We start from the raw sequence: 15993 nt of genomic DNA on the forward strand, positions 1-15993 counted from the left end.
TCGAGCGATGCGATTTGCTTTGGCTCGAGCAATATGTTTTGCTTCGGCTCGCTGGAGTTTCCCACGCTCCCACTTTCTAGGATGTGGGCTCCTCCTGTCTTCGTGTCACTCTAGACCTTCCTCTTTGGGAGTCTGGACTTCATTGTCGACCATCTCAGCGTACTACACCTCTATGAGGAGGCGCTCGTCCCGACGTCCACTGGAGGAGGAGCGCCCTCCACCGGCCCTAGGCCACTCGACGACCTCAATGTCGAGACACCTGTGCTTTGCCTCGAGCCCATGCTGGGCTCAAACCCCACGGTAAGTGATGTACATATTGTTCTTTACTCACTATTTAACACCTTTCGCCAACTCTCTGGAGGGACCCCGTTGTCCCCACCACGACCACCGTGCAACCGGTCCCCCAATGGCTTCGCGTCCCCCATGGATGCATGCGCACGGGGGCTCCAAAGGATGCTGATGCCGCCCCCTCTCATGTCTGAGTTCATGGGGATGGTGGGCTACGCTCCTGCCTCCTTCCACGAGCTCGTCGATGACGAGGTAGAAAGCAATGGCTCCAGCATCAGCGATGTTAGGGCACCTAGCCACCCTATGTCCTGGGAGTGCGCTATGGAACACGCCCTGGGACAGCGACCGAAGTTAGTGGAGTCTCTATAGACTCACACCCCTCCGAACCCCCATGCGTAGGCCCTAGCGCGTGCGCAGGAGCACAGCGAGGAGTTACAACCAAGGTGGTAGAACCTGCAGCAACATGCGCGTAACCTAGCGAGCGGTGCTCGGGGTCATGCCCGTCAGGTCTAGCGTAACATCCTAGACGAAGGGGACAATCCCCCTCAGTTTGCTCAGGCTGGCCAGAACATTGCTGCTATGGCGATGCTTCTGCGCGGAGCCTACTGACCCCTAGGAGCAGGCGATCCACTGGAACCTTTGGGCGCTGGTGGAGACTGCCGCTGTTCAGCAGGCGGAAAGCTCCATGTCACGACACCGGCACATGGCCTCTTGCCTAGCCAGGGGACTAGGGCCATACCAGTCGAATCACTCCATCCACTCACCACAGTAGTTGCCAGGCATGGAGTAGGAGGCCACGGCTATGCCATAGCCCAACCCGGTGCTCGCTCCATACTGACCACCTATGCGTGAATGGCTCATGATGAACCATGATGCTTGCAGCATCATCAACAATCGACGCCACACCCAACACGATGATGACGTCCATCGAATGGTGGCGAGAGCAGGTAGCGTGGGCCCTGGCCTGACCATTGAGGAGTGCGAGGACACGCACCCCAGGCATGGAGGCCAACCGAATGACCGGAGCCCTAGCTCAGATGGCCTAGGGGCATGGGCCTTTGGTCGACGCATCCAGAAAGCGTCGTTCCCACCGCGTTTCCGACCGCTCACCAATATCGCCAAGTACACCGAGGAGACGAGCCCCGGTATATGGCTCAAAGACTTCCGACTCGCCTACCGAGCCAGAGGAGTGGATGATGACTACTTCATCATCTAGTACCTCCCCATCTGCATGGGGGTGCATGTTCGAGCATGGCTCGAATTCCTTCTTCTCGACAGCATCTGTGACTGGGCAGATCTCAAGAGGGTCTTCATTGGAAATTTCGAGGGGACGTATGTCCGTCCTAGGAATTCCTGGGGCCTCAAGAGCTATCAGTAGGAGCCCAATGAGTCCCTATGGGATTACATCCGCAAGTTCTCAAAGCAGTGCAACTTCCTTCCTGATGTCGTCGACACGGACGTCATCAGCACGATTCTCTCTGGGACAACCTACAAGTCCCTGATCCACAAGCTTGGTTGTGTGAACCATGCCTCTGGCGAGGAGGCGGTCGGGGCGGTCTTCAGCGGTGGTCGAGATAGGGTCAAGGCCAAGCGCGAGGACCAAGGTGAGTGCCCCTCCACACAAAAGGGCAAGAAGAACAAGAAGGATTGGCGTCGACCGGCCAACCCAGCTTTGGTCGCCGTGGCCTACCGCGTGGGCAAGCAGCCCCAGCAGGGCTAGCCTGACCACTTCGACAAGCTCATGGAGAGTCTATGCACCAACCACGCCTATCCTGTTAATCACTTCTACAAGGACTGCGAGCTCCTCAAGCACTTCCTGCGGCAAGCCGCCAAGCCAAAGGAAGGGAAAGGCAAGGAGGAGGTTACCAAGAAAGGAGGCGCATCGGACAAGGATGAAGATGGCTTCCCTGACCCCAAGGAATGCCTCATGTTCTTTGGGGGATCTGATGTCATCCACTCCAAGCGCCAACACAAGGTACGCTGTAGAGAGACATGCGTCACCTAGTTAGCCATCCCCTCTTTCCTTAGCTGGTCGGACTCTCTGATCACTTTTGATCAGAGAGACCATCCTTCCCACGTCACCTGACTAGGTCGCTAGTCACTCATCGTCGACCCCATCATTCGCAAGAAGTGCCTCACTAAGGTGCTAATGGATGGAGGCAGCGGCCTCAACATTCTCTACGTCGACACCCTCGACGCCATGCGCCTCCCTCGGTCGGAGCTCCACCCAGTGAGCTCTCCCTTCCATGGCGTGATCCCAGGGACATTGACATACCCACTCGGGCAGATCGACCTACCCATCCCATTTGGCAACCATGCCAACTGCCACTCAGAGGTCCTAACCTTCAAGGTAGTGGACTTTCTAGGGTCCTACCACGCCATCTTAGGGCGGCCTTGCTACGCCAAGTTCATGGTGATCCCCAACTACACCTACCTCAAGCTGAAGATGCCGAGGCCAAACGGCGTCATCACCATAGGTAGCACCTTCTTGCACGCCTACATGTGCGACCGCGAGCATTATGAGCTCGCCACTACTATCATCAACTCCATCGAGCTCCTAGAGCTTGGGAGTTCAACGACTCTAGCAGTCCCGGACCGCAATGGGCAGACCTTTTCAAGCACCTTCCATTTGACTGAGGAAACCAAGGCGATGGAGATCGACCCCAATAACCCAACCAAGATGGTGCAGATCGAGACCAAGCTCCCGACCAAATAGGAAAGTGAGCTTGCCAACTTCCTGCGCTCAAATCATGATGTCTTCACATGGAAGCCTTCTAACATGCTGGGTATACCAAGGGATGTTGCCGAGCATGCACTACGCGTCATCCTGGGCTCAAAGCCAGCCAAGCAACGCCTGCATCGCTTTGACGATGAGAGGCACAGGGCCATAGGCGAGGAGATCACCAAACTTCTGGCAACCAGATTCATCAAAGAGGTATACCATTCCGACTGGCTAGCTAATCTTGTTCTTGTGAAAAAGAAGAACGGGAAATGGAGAATATGTGTTGACTATACTGGCCTCAACAAGGCATGCCCAAAAGACCACTTCCCTTTACCATGCACAGATCAGATAGTCGACTCCACCTCAGGATGCGAAATCCTCTCCTTCCTAGATGCCTACTCAGGCTACCACCAGATCGTGATGAAAGAGTTTGACCAGGTCGCGACTTCATTCATCACCCCGTATGGTTCGTACTATTATGTAACCATGCCTTTTGGTCTAAAGAACATTGGCGCCACCTATCAATGGTGCATGCAGCGATGCTTCGTTGACCAAATCTACCCACCTGACCAACCTGACCAAGTCGAGCGGCTAAACCCAACAATCGCCATCTATGTAGATGACATAGTGGTGAAAATGGCTCAAGCTAGCGACCTGATCGTTAACTTGGCCGCCACATTCGCGAACCTCCAAAGGTTCAGCGTCAAATTGAATCCCAAAAAATGTGTTTTTAGGGTTTTGAAGGGGAAGCTGCTTAGATACATCGTGTCCGAGCGCGGCATCGAAGCCAACCCTGAAAAAATCACAGCCATCTCCAACATGGGACCAATACGCAACGTCAAGGGCGTACAGAGGCTCACTGACTGTTTGGACGCCCTGAGCCAGTTCATCTCCCGACTAGCCAAACAGGGGATGCCTCTCTACAAACTTCTTAAGAAGACAGATGCATTCGTCTAGACAAAGGAGGCATAACAGGCTTTGGAAAGCCTCAAAGCATCACTGACGTTGGCCCCAATCCTTGTTGCTCCCGAACGGGGAGAATCCCTCCTCCTCTACATCATGGCAAGCAACCACATTATGAGCGCCGCCCTCGTCGTCGAGACGGAGGAGCCGGGACACCCCCTGAAGGTCCAACGACCGATGTACTTCATCGGTGAGGTACTCACCGATGCCAAAATTCGCTACCCCAAGTTTCAGAAGCTTCTATACGCCGTGCTGATGGTGACCCAGAAGCTCCTGCACTACTTCACCGACCACGAGGTCATGGTCATCACCTCGTACCCACTCAGGGAGGTCATCCGAAACCGCGATGCCACCGGTTGAATCTCCAAGTGGGCTCTCGAGCTCATGGGCCACGACATTAGGTATGTCCCCCGCACCGCTATTAAGTCTTAGGCTTTTGCCAATTTCAATGCCAAATGGACGGAAGTCCAGCTCCTGGCTCCGGACGTCACCCACAAGTACTGGATGATGTACTTCGATGGGTTGATCATGGCACCCGGCTCGGGGGCTGGAGTGGTTCTAATCTCCCTGGATGGGAGCAGGCTCTGCTACGTAATCCATCTCCATTTTCAGCCTCGAACAATGCCACGGAGTACGAGGCCCTCATCAATGGATTGTGCATCGTCGTCGAGCTCAGCACCATGCGTCCGTATGTCCATGATGGCTCAGAGTTGGTCATCGATCAAGTCATGAAGGAGTCCTCTTGTAAGAGCCCTCTCATGGCAGCGTACTGCCAGGAGGTGCACAAGCTCAAGGACAAGTTCCAAGGGATCGAACTGCATCATGTCCCTTGAAAGGACAATGTCGTCGTCGACTTCCTCACAAAATTGACTTCTAGATGGGAACCGCCCGCTGATAGGGTCTTTGTAAATGACCTCCATGAGCCGTCTACCCGCATCCGAGAGGATCTGACCCAGACGTGCTCCAACACCAATCTGGCACTCAGGGGCTCTGACCTCCTGATGTACCCTGACCCTGATCGAGCGCTCGGGGGCTCTGACCTTGGCACCTCCATGGCAATGTCGCCCGGCGACATCGCCTTGATGGCACTCAAACCAGCCAACTAGAGAGCACCACTGCTCGTCTACCTCTTCAAGGAGGTTCTTCCACTAGAAAGGACTGAAGCACGATGAATCACTCAACGCACCAAGATGTTCATCGCCATTAGTAATGAACTTTACAAGCGAAGTGCATCGGGAGTGCTCATGAAGTGCATCCCGACCGACCAGGGGAAATAGCTTCTCCTCGAAGTCCATGCTAGAATCTATGGACATCATGCGGCCCCAAGGTCGCTGGTCGTGAAAGCCTTTCGCTAAGGTTTTTACTGGCCCACTGCGCTATGAGATGCAGAGGTGGTGGTCCATAGGTGTGAAGGATGCTAGTTCTACGCTCGATAAACTCACTTGCCGACGTAGGAGCTTTAGACCATCCCCATCACCTGGCCATTCATGGTCTGGGGCCTTGACATGGTTGGACCCCTCAAAAAGGCCCTGGGTGGCTTCACTCACCTACTCGTGGTGGTGGACAAGTTTACCAAGTGGATAGAGGCGAAGCCTATCACCAATATCTGCTCGGAAGATGCGGTCAAGTTCTTCCTCGACATCATCTATTGGTTTGGTGTCTCTAACTATATCATCACCAACTATGGAACAAACTTCACCGGGAAGAAGTTCCTAGACTTCTATGATGGATACAGCATCAGGATCAATTAGGCCTTGGTCAAACACCCGCGTACTAACAGTCAGGTCGAGCGAGCCAATGGCATGGTCCTTCAAGGACTCAAGCCCCGCATCTTTGACCAACTCAAAAAGTATGCCAGGCGATGGGTTGCAGAGGTCCCAGCGATCCACTAGAGCCTAAGAATGACCCCAAACCAATCCACGTGGTTCACCCCTTTCTTCCTGGCATACGGAGCCAAAGCAGTGTTGCCATCCGACCATGATCATGGTGCCCCAAGAGCAAAGGCCTTCGACCAAGACCGAGCCACGGAGGCTTAGCAGGACATGGTCGACCTTCTCGAGGAGGCTTGTGAGATGATTGTCATCCACTCTGCTCGTTAGCAGCAAACTCTCCGTTGGTACCATGAAGGAAAAATCAGGGGGAGGATCCTCGAGGTCGGTGATCTCGTACTCTAGAGAACCCAGTCAACCAAGGACAAACATAAGCTCTCTCCACCATGAGAAGGACCATACACGGTGGCCGAGGTGATCCGACTGGGCACCTACTGCCTGAAGGATGACAACAGCAACGTTCTCACCAACACATGGAACATCAAACAGTTACGTCGTTTCTTTCCCTAAGGCTCAGTCTTACCGTTTATTTCCATTCAATGCTTGCTCCTACAACGCCCTAGCCTGAGCACTCTCGGCCTAGGTCGCTCGGGGGCTCCACGGGGGTGCGATACCACCCCCTTTTTTACTATCATATAGTAACACTTTTTTCCCAAACAAAAGGGCGTCGCCTAAACAAAAGGGCATCCCATTCCTTTGATTACCCTACGTAACTTGCGCTTTAGCCTCCTGACTGATCACACCCCGCCATGACCTACGGTTACGAGCAGTTGAGCCTCGCGGGCCACACCCGGGTTCTTAAGGTTGTAGCCTACGGTCAACGGGTAGGTGCAAAAAAGAAAGGACAAAAAACAAAGCTACGCAAGGATAAAAACAAGGTCGGATGGGACAAGCTTCCCCTCATGAGTGATTTCATCAAAAAATGAACTTAAAATATTCATGAATGTAAAGCTGTTCACATGGGGGCTCCCCACAAATTCATCTTTTACATAAACTGACTCTATTGTGGCCCCCCAGCAGCTTGGTTATGGTCGGGACGACGATGCTCGGCTCGGCTGCGGTCGGAACGACGTTCGACTTGGTTGGGGGTGGGATGATGCTCACCTCTGACCCGGCCTTCGTTGCCTCCATAGGCTGGATGACATCTTCCCAGTGCACATCTTCCTAGTCGAACGACGAGCCTCGATCACCCACTACGCGGTGACCTGCTCAGCGACCACCTATGAGTGCGGCACCAAACTTTCCCCCAGTGCATGGATCTTGTCTGCACTCCACCCATCGACATATCCTCTGCAGATGGCCATGAAGTCCAGATCAGGGTAGTGGGTCACCACCGAGGTCAGCACCCCCGACGTCCCATAGAACATGCCATCAGAGATGAGCACCCGAACTTCATTCGGGACCTCCGCCAGCTGGACGGTGGGCATACTGGAGCTCGGTCCCGACCCGAACACCTCGGAGACCACCACCTACGCAATGTAGCAAAGCTGGTCGAGCTCTCCCTCGAGAGCGCGTCGCTCTTCAAGGGACTGGGCTAGCGCCTCCATGCTCTGACCGAACGCCGCTTTGATCGTCTCCAGCTCTTGCTCCAGAGAGCCAATCTTTTCACCTAGTTCTAGAAACGGATGACAAATTCAAGGCATCAACCGAGGGTAGAATAGGTATGTACCAAGGCGGGCACTTTTGAGAATGGAAAGCCCTTCCTCTTGACTGGTCACCCTCTCGAGCAGCCAAGTGTTCGACTCCTCTGCCCCGAGCATCTGCCCCCGAAGCACGATGACCTCCCACTCGGCGTCCGACTGGGCCTTTCGCTCCCCTTCTAGAGCCTCCAGGGACTTTCTGAGCGTTGCCTTAGTCTCCACCAAGTGGCCCTTCGCTGCATTGAGTTTTTGCTCGGTAGTAGTCACCCACTCGACCGCACACAGCTCCATCACCCATGCTCCTGTTGCCTCGGCCACCTAGTCTTTTAACTCACAGCGGGTGGACTCTAGCTTGTCCTTGAGCTCATCGACCCACCGCAAAGCCACCGCTTCTTGCTCCATCCAACCGTGCTCCTCTCGGAGAAACTAGGACTTGCGGATCGACATCATCTCCAGGACTTGTGAGACAAGAAGCAGGCGTACTGAGACAACCGTTTAAATGCCAAGGAATCAAAGACAACACCAGGAACATAGAAAACTTACCTCTACAGTGCATGGCAGATCAACAGTCATGGCCTGATGGATGAGCTCGACCCTCTCTAAGGACACCTTGAGCTTCGCCTTGGTAAGGGCAAGATCGAACTCCATCGATAGTCCTATCTCCTCGAGCAGGTGCCAAAGCCTCACCTCCTCCTCGTCGTGAAGGATGAACTAGGCCTTTCCTGGCTCACCAAGGCAAGGCCACACCAGCTCGTGAGTTGCCCCCGACCCACCGAAAGATCCAGCCATTGTAGTATCAAGCGACGACTGAATCATCACCAACTCCCAGGACGGCGGGATGGCTGGCACCTCCACCCCGGTGTCTTCCTCACCATTGAAGGGGATGTCCTCCACCTAGACTCCGTGGCTCATTGGCGGCTGCTCTACCTCTGGCCTGGCGTGGCTCTGCTGGCCCCCTCTAGCTCTGACCAAGCGGGTGAACCGTGCGCTCCTCCGCCGGGCGAGATAGGGAGCCCAGCTTTCCTCCTCTCCTCCTCCATAACCGGTGGGGGAGGGACCGCAAGAGTCACCCCCGAGACCATGGGGATCACCGCCATCACGGCCGCCTATGTGCTCATGACCGGTCGAGAAGATGCAACCCCCATTAAGGAAGGTCGCGCCGCCACCAGCCTGCTTCCCCCTTCGCTCATCGCAACCCACCGTAGGCTGGGTCAACACTCTTCTCGCACAGGAGGTGGGGAGATCCCTAGCTCTGCTGGCTCCTAGTCGCTGCAAAAAAGGCACAAGCGTAGGTTAGTCAGACACAAAAACTCAACTATGAGAATAAAGGGAAGCATGAATACATACCCAGACGAAAGCGGCAGAACCTTGAAGCCCTGACCGGCTAACGACGAGCCGACCTGACGAGGATCGCTTGGGGGTCACAACCCACGCCCCCTCGGATCAACCAAGGGTGGGGCGACCCGGCTGGTCCCCATTCAGCCCGCAAACGGCCGTGGCCGCCAGCTCGTGGCGAAACCACCAGAGCAACTGGTGGGACATCTCCCCATTGGGGGTCACACACACGCATTGACCCTGAAGACATAGGGAAATGATCACGTCCCCCCGACTGACCGGCGTGCTCCACCACACTCGGAGCAGGGGGCCGTGAAGCCAATGATGCCTCTGAAGGGCGCAGTGACCATGCCCGCTTCGCCTCCCATTCGTAGGCGGCATCATCACCCACAACGTGTTTCCTTGACTCAGGAGCATCACTGCGTGTCTCCGTACCACGCCCACCACCGACAGGCGCAGCCGTAGGCATGCGGTGCTCCACCAAGGTCACGGCAGCACCCTCATCTCCCTCGTCCTCCGAGGAACCCGCATGGTCGCCCAACTTCGTGGGGTCCTCTGACTCGAGCTCCTCCTCAACTTCCTCCCGATGCTCACCACCACGGAGCCACCGATTGATCTCCTTCTCCTTCTCAAACCTCCTCTGGACCTTCTCGGTTTTCTTCTTCTTCTTAGCAAGCACGGCCACCCTCTGGGTGGCTTGTCAAGCCATGCCTTTCGCCCCTCTCAGAAGATGCAGCCGGGATTTATACCCTGCGAGCCCCTGTGAAATAGGCGGCTTAAAATTGATCTAAAGATCAAAACAGAAAGTAAAAAGGTCATGGGAAAGGAGTATACCAGATCGGACAGCTTCGCGGCATGGACAGGTTCGGGCATCCCTTTGATAGAGTCATCATCCCCCAACTGCAGCGCCCGATCGAGATAACTCTAGAGTTCATCCCTTGATAGCTCCTCCGGCAACACACGGTCGAGATCCATTAGGCCGGAGTATTCCCACATCGGCCGCGTTCTCTCCGTCAATGGGGCGACCTGATGGCGGAAGAAGGTATGGAAGACCAGCAACCTGTCGAGGCCATGCTGCATGAGCCTCCAAAGCTCTGTCTCAATGATCTCTAGCTTGTTCTACCGACGGGCAGGACCCCATGACCAGCTTTCCCTCCTCTTCGGCCTCTCCCCAATGAATGTCAGGAACGGCACCTCCGCTGGGTTCCTGATGTAGAACCACTCACCGTTCCATCCTCGGTTGGAGTCACTGGGGGAGTACGCCGGGTAGGGGACCAATGGCTTAGGCCACTTCTGCAGGGCGAACCCATCGACTAGAGCGATTCTAGGTGGTTTCCCCTCGGACATGCCCCGCCCATTGAAGATCTGCCAGAAGAGGTTTACGTGCGGCTCCATCCTGAGGAAGGCCTCACTGACAGTGATGAAGCCAGAGATGTGCAGCACCCTAGTTGGGTTGAGGTGCTGCAACTCTAGGCCCCACTCGTTGAGGAGCTCACTTAGGAACCAGTGTGCGGGGTACCCAAGCCCACGCTCATGGAAGGCAAGGAAGGAACGACCTTGTCGGCCCAAGGTTGTGGAACAGCCTCCCCCGACGTGGGAGCCCAACAATATGCCACTTCCTTCGATGAGAGCAGCCCCTTCTCGGCAAAGACGGCCAGCACCTCCTCATCCACGTTGCAAGGCCTCCAGTTCGACATCGCCCATGGATCTATGAGCGGATTTGTAAGTTTTTCCTCTCCCTCGCTCCACTCTCCTCTCTCCTAGAAACCCCCATGGTGCACAAAGGTGCTTAGCAAGAAGAAGGAAGAGGAAGCGGCGGTGGTGAAGGAAAGGCGAAGAGCCGAGAGAAAAAACCCTCTCCTCGCCCCTATTTAAATGTGAAAGGACGTGCGGTGGGATGTGGCCTGGCTGACGGGATGCGCCTGCTCGACGAAACATCGCTTGGCTGGCGTGATGTGGTCGAGGCCCACTACCGCAACTCAGGAGCAGGAAATGAGGTGCAACTGCATGTAAACGACCCTCCGCCTTCCTAGGAAAGGTTTGGAGAGGCCCACCGATGGAATATCCATCGAGGAGAAGCCAGCCGGTCACCCAAGTTGATCAAACAACTCAAGCGGCTATCGAGAAATGGGTAAGGCGCAGTGGTATGCCCAATGAAGGTTATGCCAACTCCGTCACGAACAACAAACCCGGATTCCACTCGGACATATCTGATACGAGCTCCCCGAACCCGTCACTCCAACCATCGAGGTAACTTTACCAACCCTGTTTTACTTTTCCAGCGCATGAGCATTCATTCATCCATTCTCATGCATGCATTCATACATTCAGTCATATATTCATCCATACATTCATCTCATACATCCAAGCATTGCATATGCAATTGTTGCATCACAATGCTTTGCGTCGCGTCACGAAGCGGTAGTCGTCTCATTAGATATGAGTGGCGATCGATCAGGGTTCGAAGGTCGGCCCACAAAGGGCTCGAGGCCGTCTCACGTCAAACGGGGCTAGGAGAGAAAATGTAGATGAGCCCTAGCGGCCCTCGCCTGATCCGCTCAGAAGTGGACAGGGTCATCTCGACCTTCTCGTTTGATCCTTACCTCGAGCCATGCCCATATAATCTCCATCAAGGGGAGGCCAGCGGGCCACCTGAGTTGGTCTCCAGAATGGTTCGGGCATCTGCTGGGAGGTGGGTTAAGGAGCAGTGGAATGCCACATGAGGGCTATGCCGACCCCATTACGAACAACGGACCTGGATTCCACTCGGACATGCCCGTTAGTGAGCTCATCGAGCGCATCACTAGAGCCATCGAGGCAAGCGATGTTAGCTCAACTCCTCCGGTTGCAGAAACCGTGGACGGGGTGATGCATGAAACTCGACCGACCCCTACCGAGCCCAACAGGGCTCGAGGGCTCAGGCCACCTGACCCCGACTCGGGAATCCAACCGACCACGTAGGTCGCGGGTGGGACGAACATGGGCGAACACCCTGACCGACAGGAACACAGGAGTCTGCGGCCCTAGGAAAGCTTACTAAGGTGCTTAGCCTCCGACCGACTCACCAGTCGGCTACATGCTCGGAGGCTACACCCACCGGATGCGCTCGCGCGCATCCGACAGAAGATGGACTACCGATGAGTTCCTCCCCCTTTGGGGGCTGGGCGCCTATGTCTACTTAGTGCACCTCCGCGGCCTTCGCTGGTCCCCTCATCAGGGGCTGGGTGCTAATATCCCCCCAGCGCACCTCCATGGCCTTCGCCAGTCCTCCCCATGGAGTCAAGGCGCCTAAATCCTACTTGGTTACCCTACGTGGTACCACAAACCAAGGGGAAAAACGCCGAAGTTCCAATAAACAGCTCACCTCCACGGCGCAATGGGCACAGAAATTACAAAGCAAATACAAGCTTTCATTAAGCTAAAGACACAAGCCCTAGGCTTTTACAATAACACGCAAAACATGTGTGGACTACCCCAGGACTGCTCCGCACCTTGGGGCATGAAGCGAAACAAGGGAGCCAAGATCCTTGTTCTCCCGCTACAATGCTCTCCTCCCTCCCTTCGTCCCCTGATCCAGAATTCGAGACAGGGACCCGTTCGAGACGTACGATGCTCTCTCCTTATGAGAGATCTTCTAGCATCATACTCCCATGCACCCTCAAAAGCGGGAACTCAACAGCCCGTTCACGACTTCACAGAAGCCCCAAAGGGGCTCGAGGGCTCCTATCGGGTTCATAAACCGGGGGTCCACAATGGACCCGCTTTCCTGCAATACTTGGCCCAGTAGGCGGCGCAGCGACAACGCGTGTCTAGGCCTACCCAGATACACAATGACAGGCCGAGACCATGATCCGGTCCCCGACAGGCACCTCCGGCCAGGAGACCTAGTCGGAGCCCCGACCGAAAGGCCTGGCCAAGGTAGGACCGCAGTCCGACTCCGACCCTGTTCCTCCGACCGAGGATATTCCAGACCTTAGCTCGCCTCTTTCCCAACCGACATGGTTGGGGCCGACTGGGAATGACCAACCAGGACGCCTGCTCGGTGTGGGCCTAGGGAGCAGGAGGAGCAGATAAGGTAAGGCGCTCAAGTCAACCGCAATATCGAGGACCGTACCCTGCCATTCCCTGCGCACCTATAGGACGGTGCCGTCAGGCCATGTCAGATGGACACTATACAGCCTGCCAGATGCGGCAGAGCACAAACAGTATTGTGGGCGCCGTCGTTTGCCATCCCAGGCAAACACTGTGCAGCCTGCCAGGTCATGAACAGTAAGGTGGGCGAACACTGTGCAGCCTGCCAGGTACAACATGTCATGAACAGTAAGGTGAGTGATGGCGTGCCGTACCCGATGACGTGGGCAACAAGACTAGGTAGCACCCATACACACTCTCTCCCTTTCCGTCTTTGACTTGTAAGGCCATCCCCTTCCTCTATAAAAGGGGATGCGCTCTCTCCTCTGAGGACGATAGCTCAACAGCTCTAGAACTCGACAGCTACATAGTCTACATGCTCTCAACATCTGATAAGCTCGGACACATAGAGCATACGCTCCAATACTTAGCTCACGTTTGAGCATCCGTCGCTCTCTTCCACTCGGTTCCAAGTCCAACCGGGCCTCTAACACCCCCCTTCTCATTCCTTAGTCGTTTGTAACCCCAAAGCAAACTTCGAGTGCCTGGGCTCAGGAATAAAGTTACCGACCGACTGAAACTGGATGTAGGGCACGTTGCCTGAACCAGTAAAAATCCTGTGTCATCGCGTGCTAGGCCACATCCGATCACAGCGCACGACAAAACTACAAATATGTACTTGTTGGCCATATTTCGCACCGACAATTACCGTAGCTCAGATTCTACATGACCTCTTGGAGCCCAACGGCCCCGAGTTGCCCCTATTTCATTGGAAGACTAAGATCCTTGTTGAACAAGCTGCTTTGGTGGCGACAAGAAGTCATCTTCTAGGCGTTGCACGCTATCAAGTACTTCATGGAGTCACCACTCTCGCATGATGCCTCAATGCATCATGACTCGGCGCCTTGGAATAGTCCCAACAAAGATGCCGGAGGAAGTCGACAAACAGGATTGCAATGCCTTGGCTTGGTCCAACGAAGGATTACGGAAAACAGGGATGCACGCAATACGATCAATGCAAGGAACAATGCTTGGAACGAGCCCAATATCACCATAATGATGATGATCATCCTGACCGCCACAGTCAATACACCGCTGTGGAGGCAGAACAAATCATACCTGCAAAGTTAACGACAACGTGGATCACCACGAAGCATCTTGGAACATCCATCATGGAGGAGGCCAAATTGGTAGCTCAACCCTGGTCCTTCACCAATCGTGCTTAGGGCTTTAGGATCCGAAGTGCATCATTCCCAACTAATTTCCGTGCACCTCACGAACTTCTAAAGATAAAATGAAAACATGAACGGCCTGGCCATGAGGTTCGCAAGAGCGTATCCTTTGATGACTTGAGGTGACAACTTGTGCTCCTTACATCTTTGTGTGCACTCTCTCTATCATTGTTCATTTCTAACCCAAAGCAATATTCATCTCCACACTTTATAATCTGTATCCAGTTGTAATAAACATATCAATTATTCTACGTTTTCTATCTACATGACGTATCCTTATTTTTTTCTCCCATAATATCACACCTCTGAGTGATTTGCTGTAGCCCATGTCAAATTGAACTCTTGTTCTTATTGTATATATTTTTTTTTTCAAAACTCTTCCTTTTGCATGTATTAAAACAATATTGTAAATTCTAGAGTACACTCTAAATTACAGTAATGTTATAAACTTTTTTAATGCCTGCTCTACGGAGCTTTAAGTGAGATCTAGGAGGGCCCATGTGCCAAACTAAAGAAGATATTAGTATTTAAGTACTTAAGATTAACAACCATTACTTATTCTAAAAAATCTTAAAAATCAGGAAGACTATGGCCATCTTGGTTTGAACCAAGCTCCTCCAAGACTCTGTTCAATATTCTCTATCGAAGAATTATATATGCAATATTTTTTAAAATAATAGAATGCTTAAAATAATTTGAATATTGGCAATCCCATAATATTTTAGTCAAAATGTATAAATTTGTGTAAAACAACTTACACAATTTAAAATCATGGGTATTTGAGAATGACTACTTGGCCCATAGGTGCCCTCACCAAGGCCAAAACCGGACCCCCGAACAGGGGTGGACTAGGTTGACTGGCCGATGTGCAGATTCGACTAGGGATGCCTCATCTACTTGCTACATAAGACTTAGATGGATATGCTTGTTGAAAGAGGATCTAGGCTCCAAAGTGGGGTTTGGTGCATTGATGGCCATGCAATAAGGGTCTAATGGCATTTATGAGATGTGGATAGGTTATGAGTGATTGGGGTGCATGACAACATAAAGACCCCCCTGGATTCAAAAGAATGTGGCATAAGGACAAATAAATGCTTACATTTATTTTGTATTTTGAAATTGAGTGTAAGAAATGGCATACTATCAAGGGGGACAAAAATTTAGTAAGCTTAAGGGAACCAAGTGTTCAAACTCCTATCCAAGTTCTAGCTAACCCTTAAGCCAAGCCAAATCTAGCTACACTTTCCTATTGTGTTCTAACCTCCATAGAAGTTCCGCATCCTGGAGGTTCTGTGTTCGAGTGTGGAACTTGCACTTACCCTGTAGACCGTTTGAAATAGGTAGTGGCATAAATACCACCTCACCTTCTTCCTCAAAGGTCATCTTCTATATTCACTCCTCTCTTTCTCTCTCTCCCGTTGAAGGCTCCCCAACCTCTTCTCTTGATTCTTGGTGTAATTCCTTGAGATATTGGTATTAGAAGTGAGTTAGAGAGCTTGTGAGCAAGAGATCCAACCAAAGAGAATGTGGTTCATCCTCTAGCTGTCAGATTTGTGTTTTATTACTCTTGGAAGTTGGCTCTAATTAGACAGTAGGTGTTGCCCAAGAGCTCCCAATTGTTGTGGTTGGGCACCAAGAGCTCCCAACTGGTTTTCCTGCAGGACATCCGACATGGTCAGCAACCAATCACCCAACACGTACAAGTTTTGCTGATGGTCAACCCTATCTTCACCTCCATGATAAGTTAGAGCTTCTTTGGAGAAGGAGACCTGACATGCTATCATAGTGAAAAATAATATTATCTGTAATGTTCAACTAGGAAACTATGTGAGTACAAGATCACCGTTCGTAAA

This window comes from Miscanthus floridulus, chromosome 18 (assembly GCF_019320115.1).
Source record: "Miscanthus floridulus cultivar M001 chromosome 18, ASM1932011v1, whole genome shotgun sequence".
NCBI classification, from domain to species: domain Eukaryota; kingdom Viridiplantae; phylum Streptophyta; class Magnoliopsida; order Poales; family Poaceae; genus Miscanthus; species Miscanthus floridulus.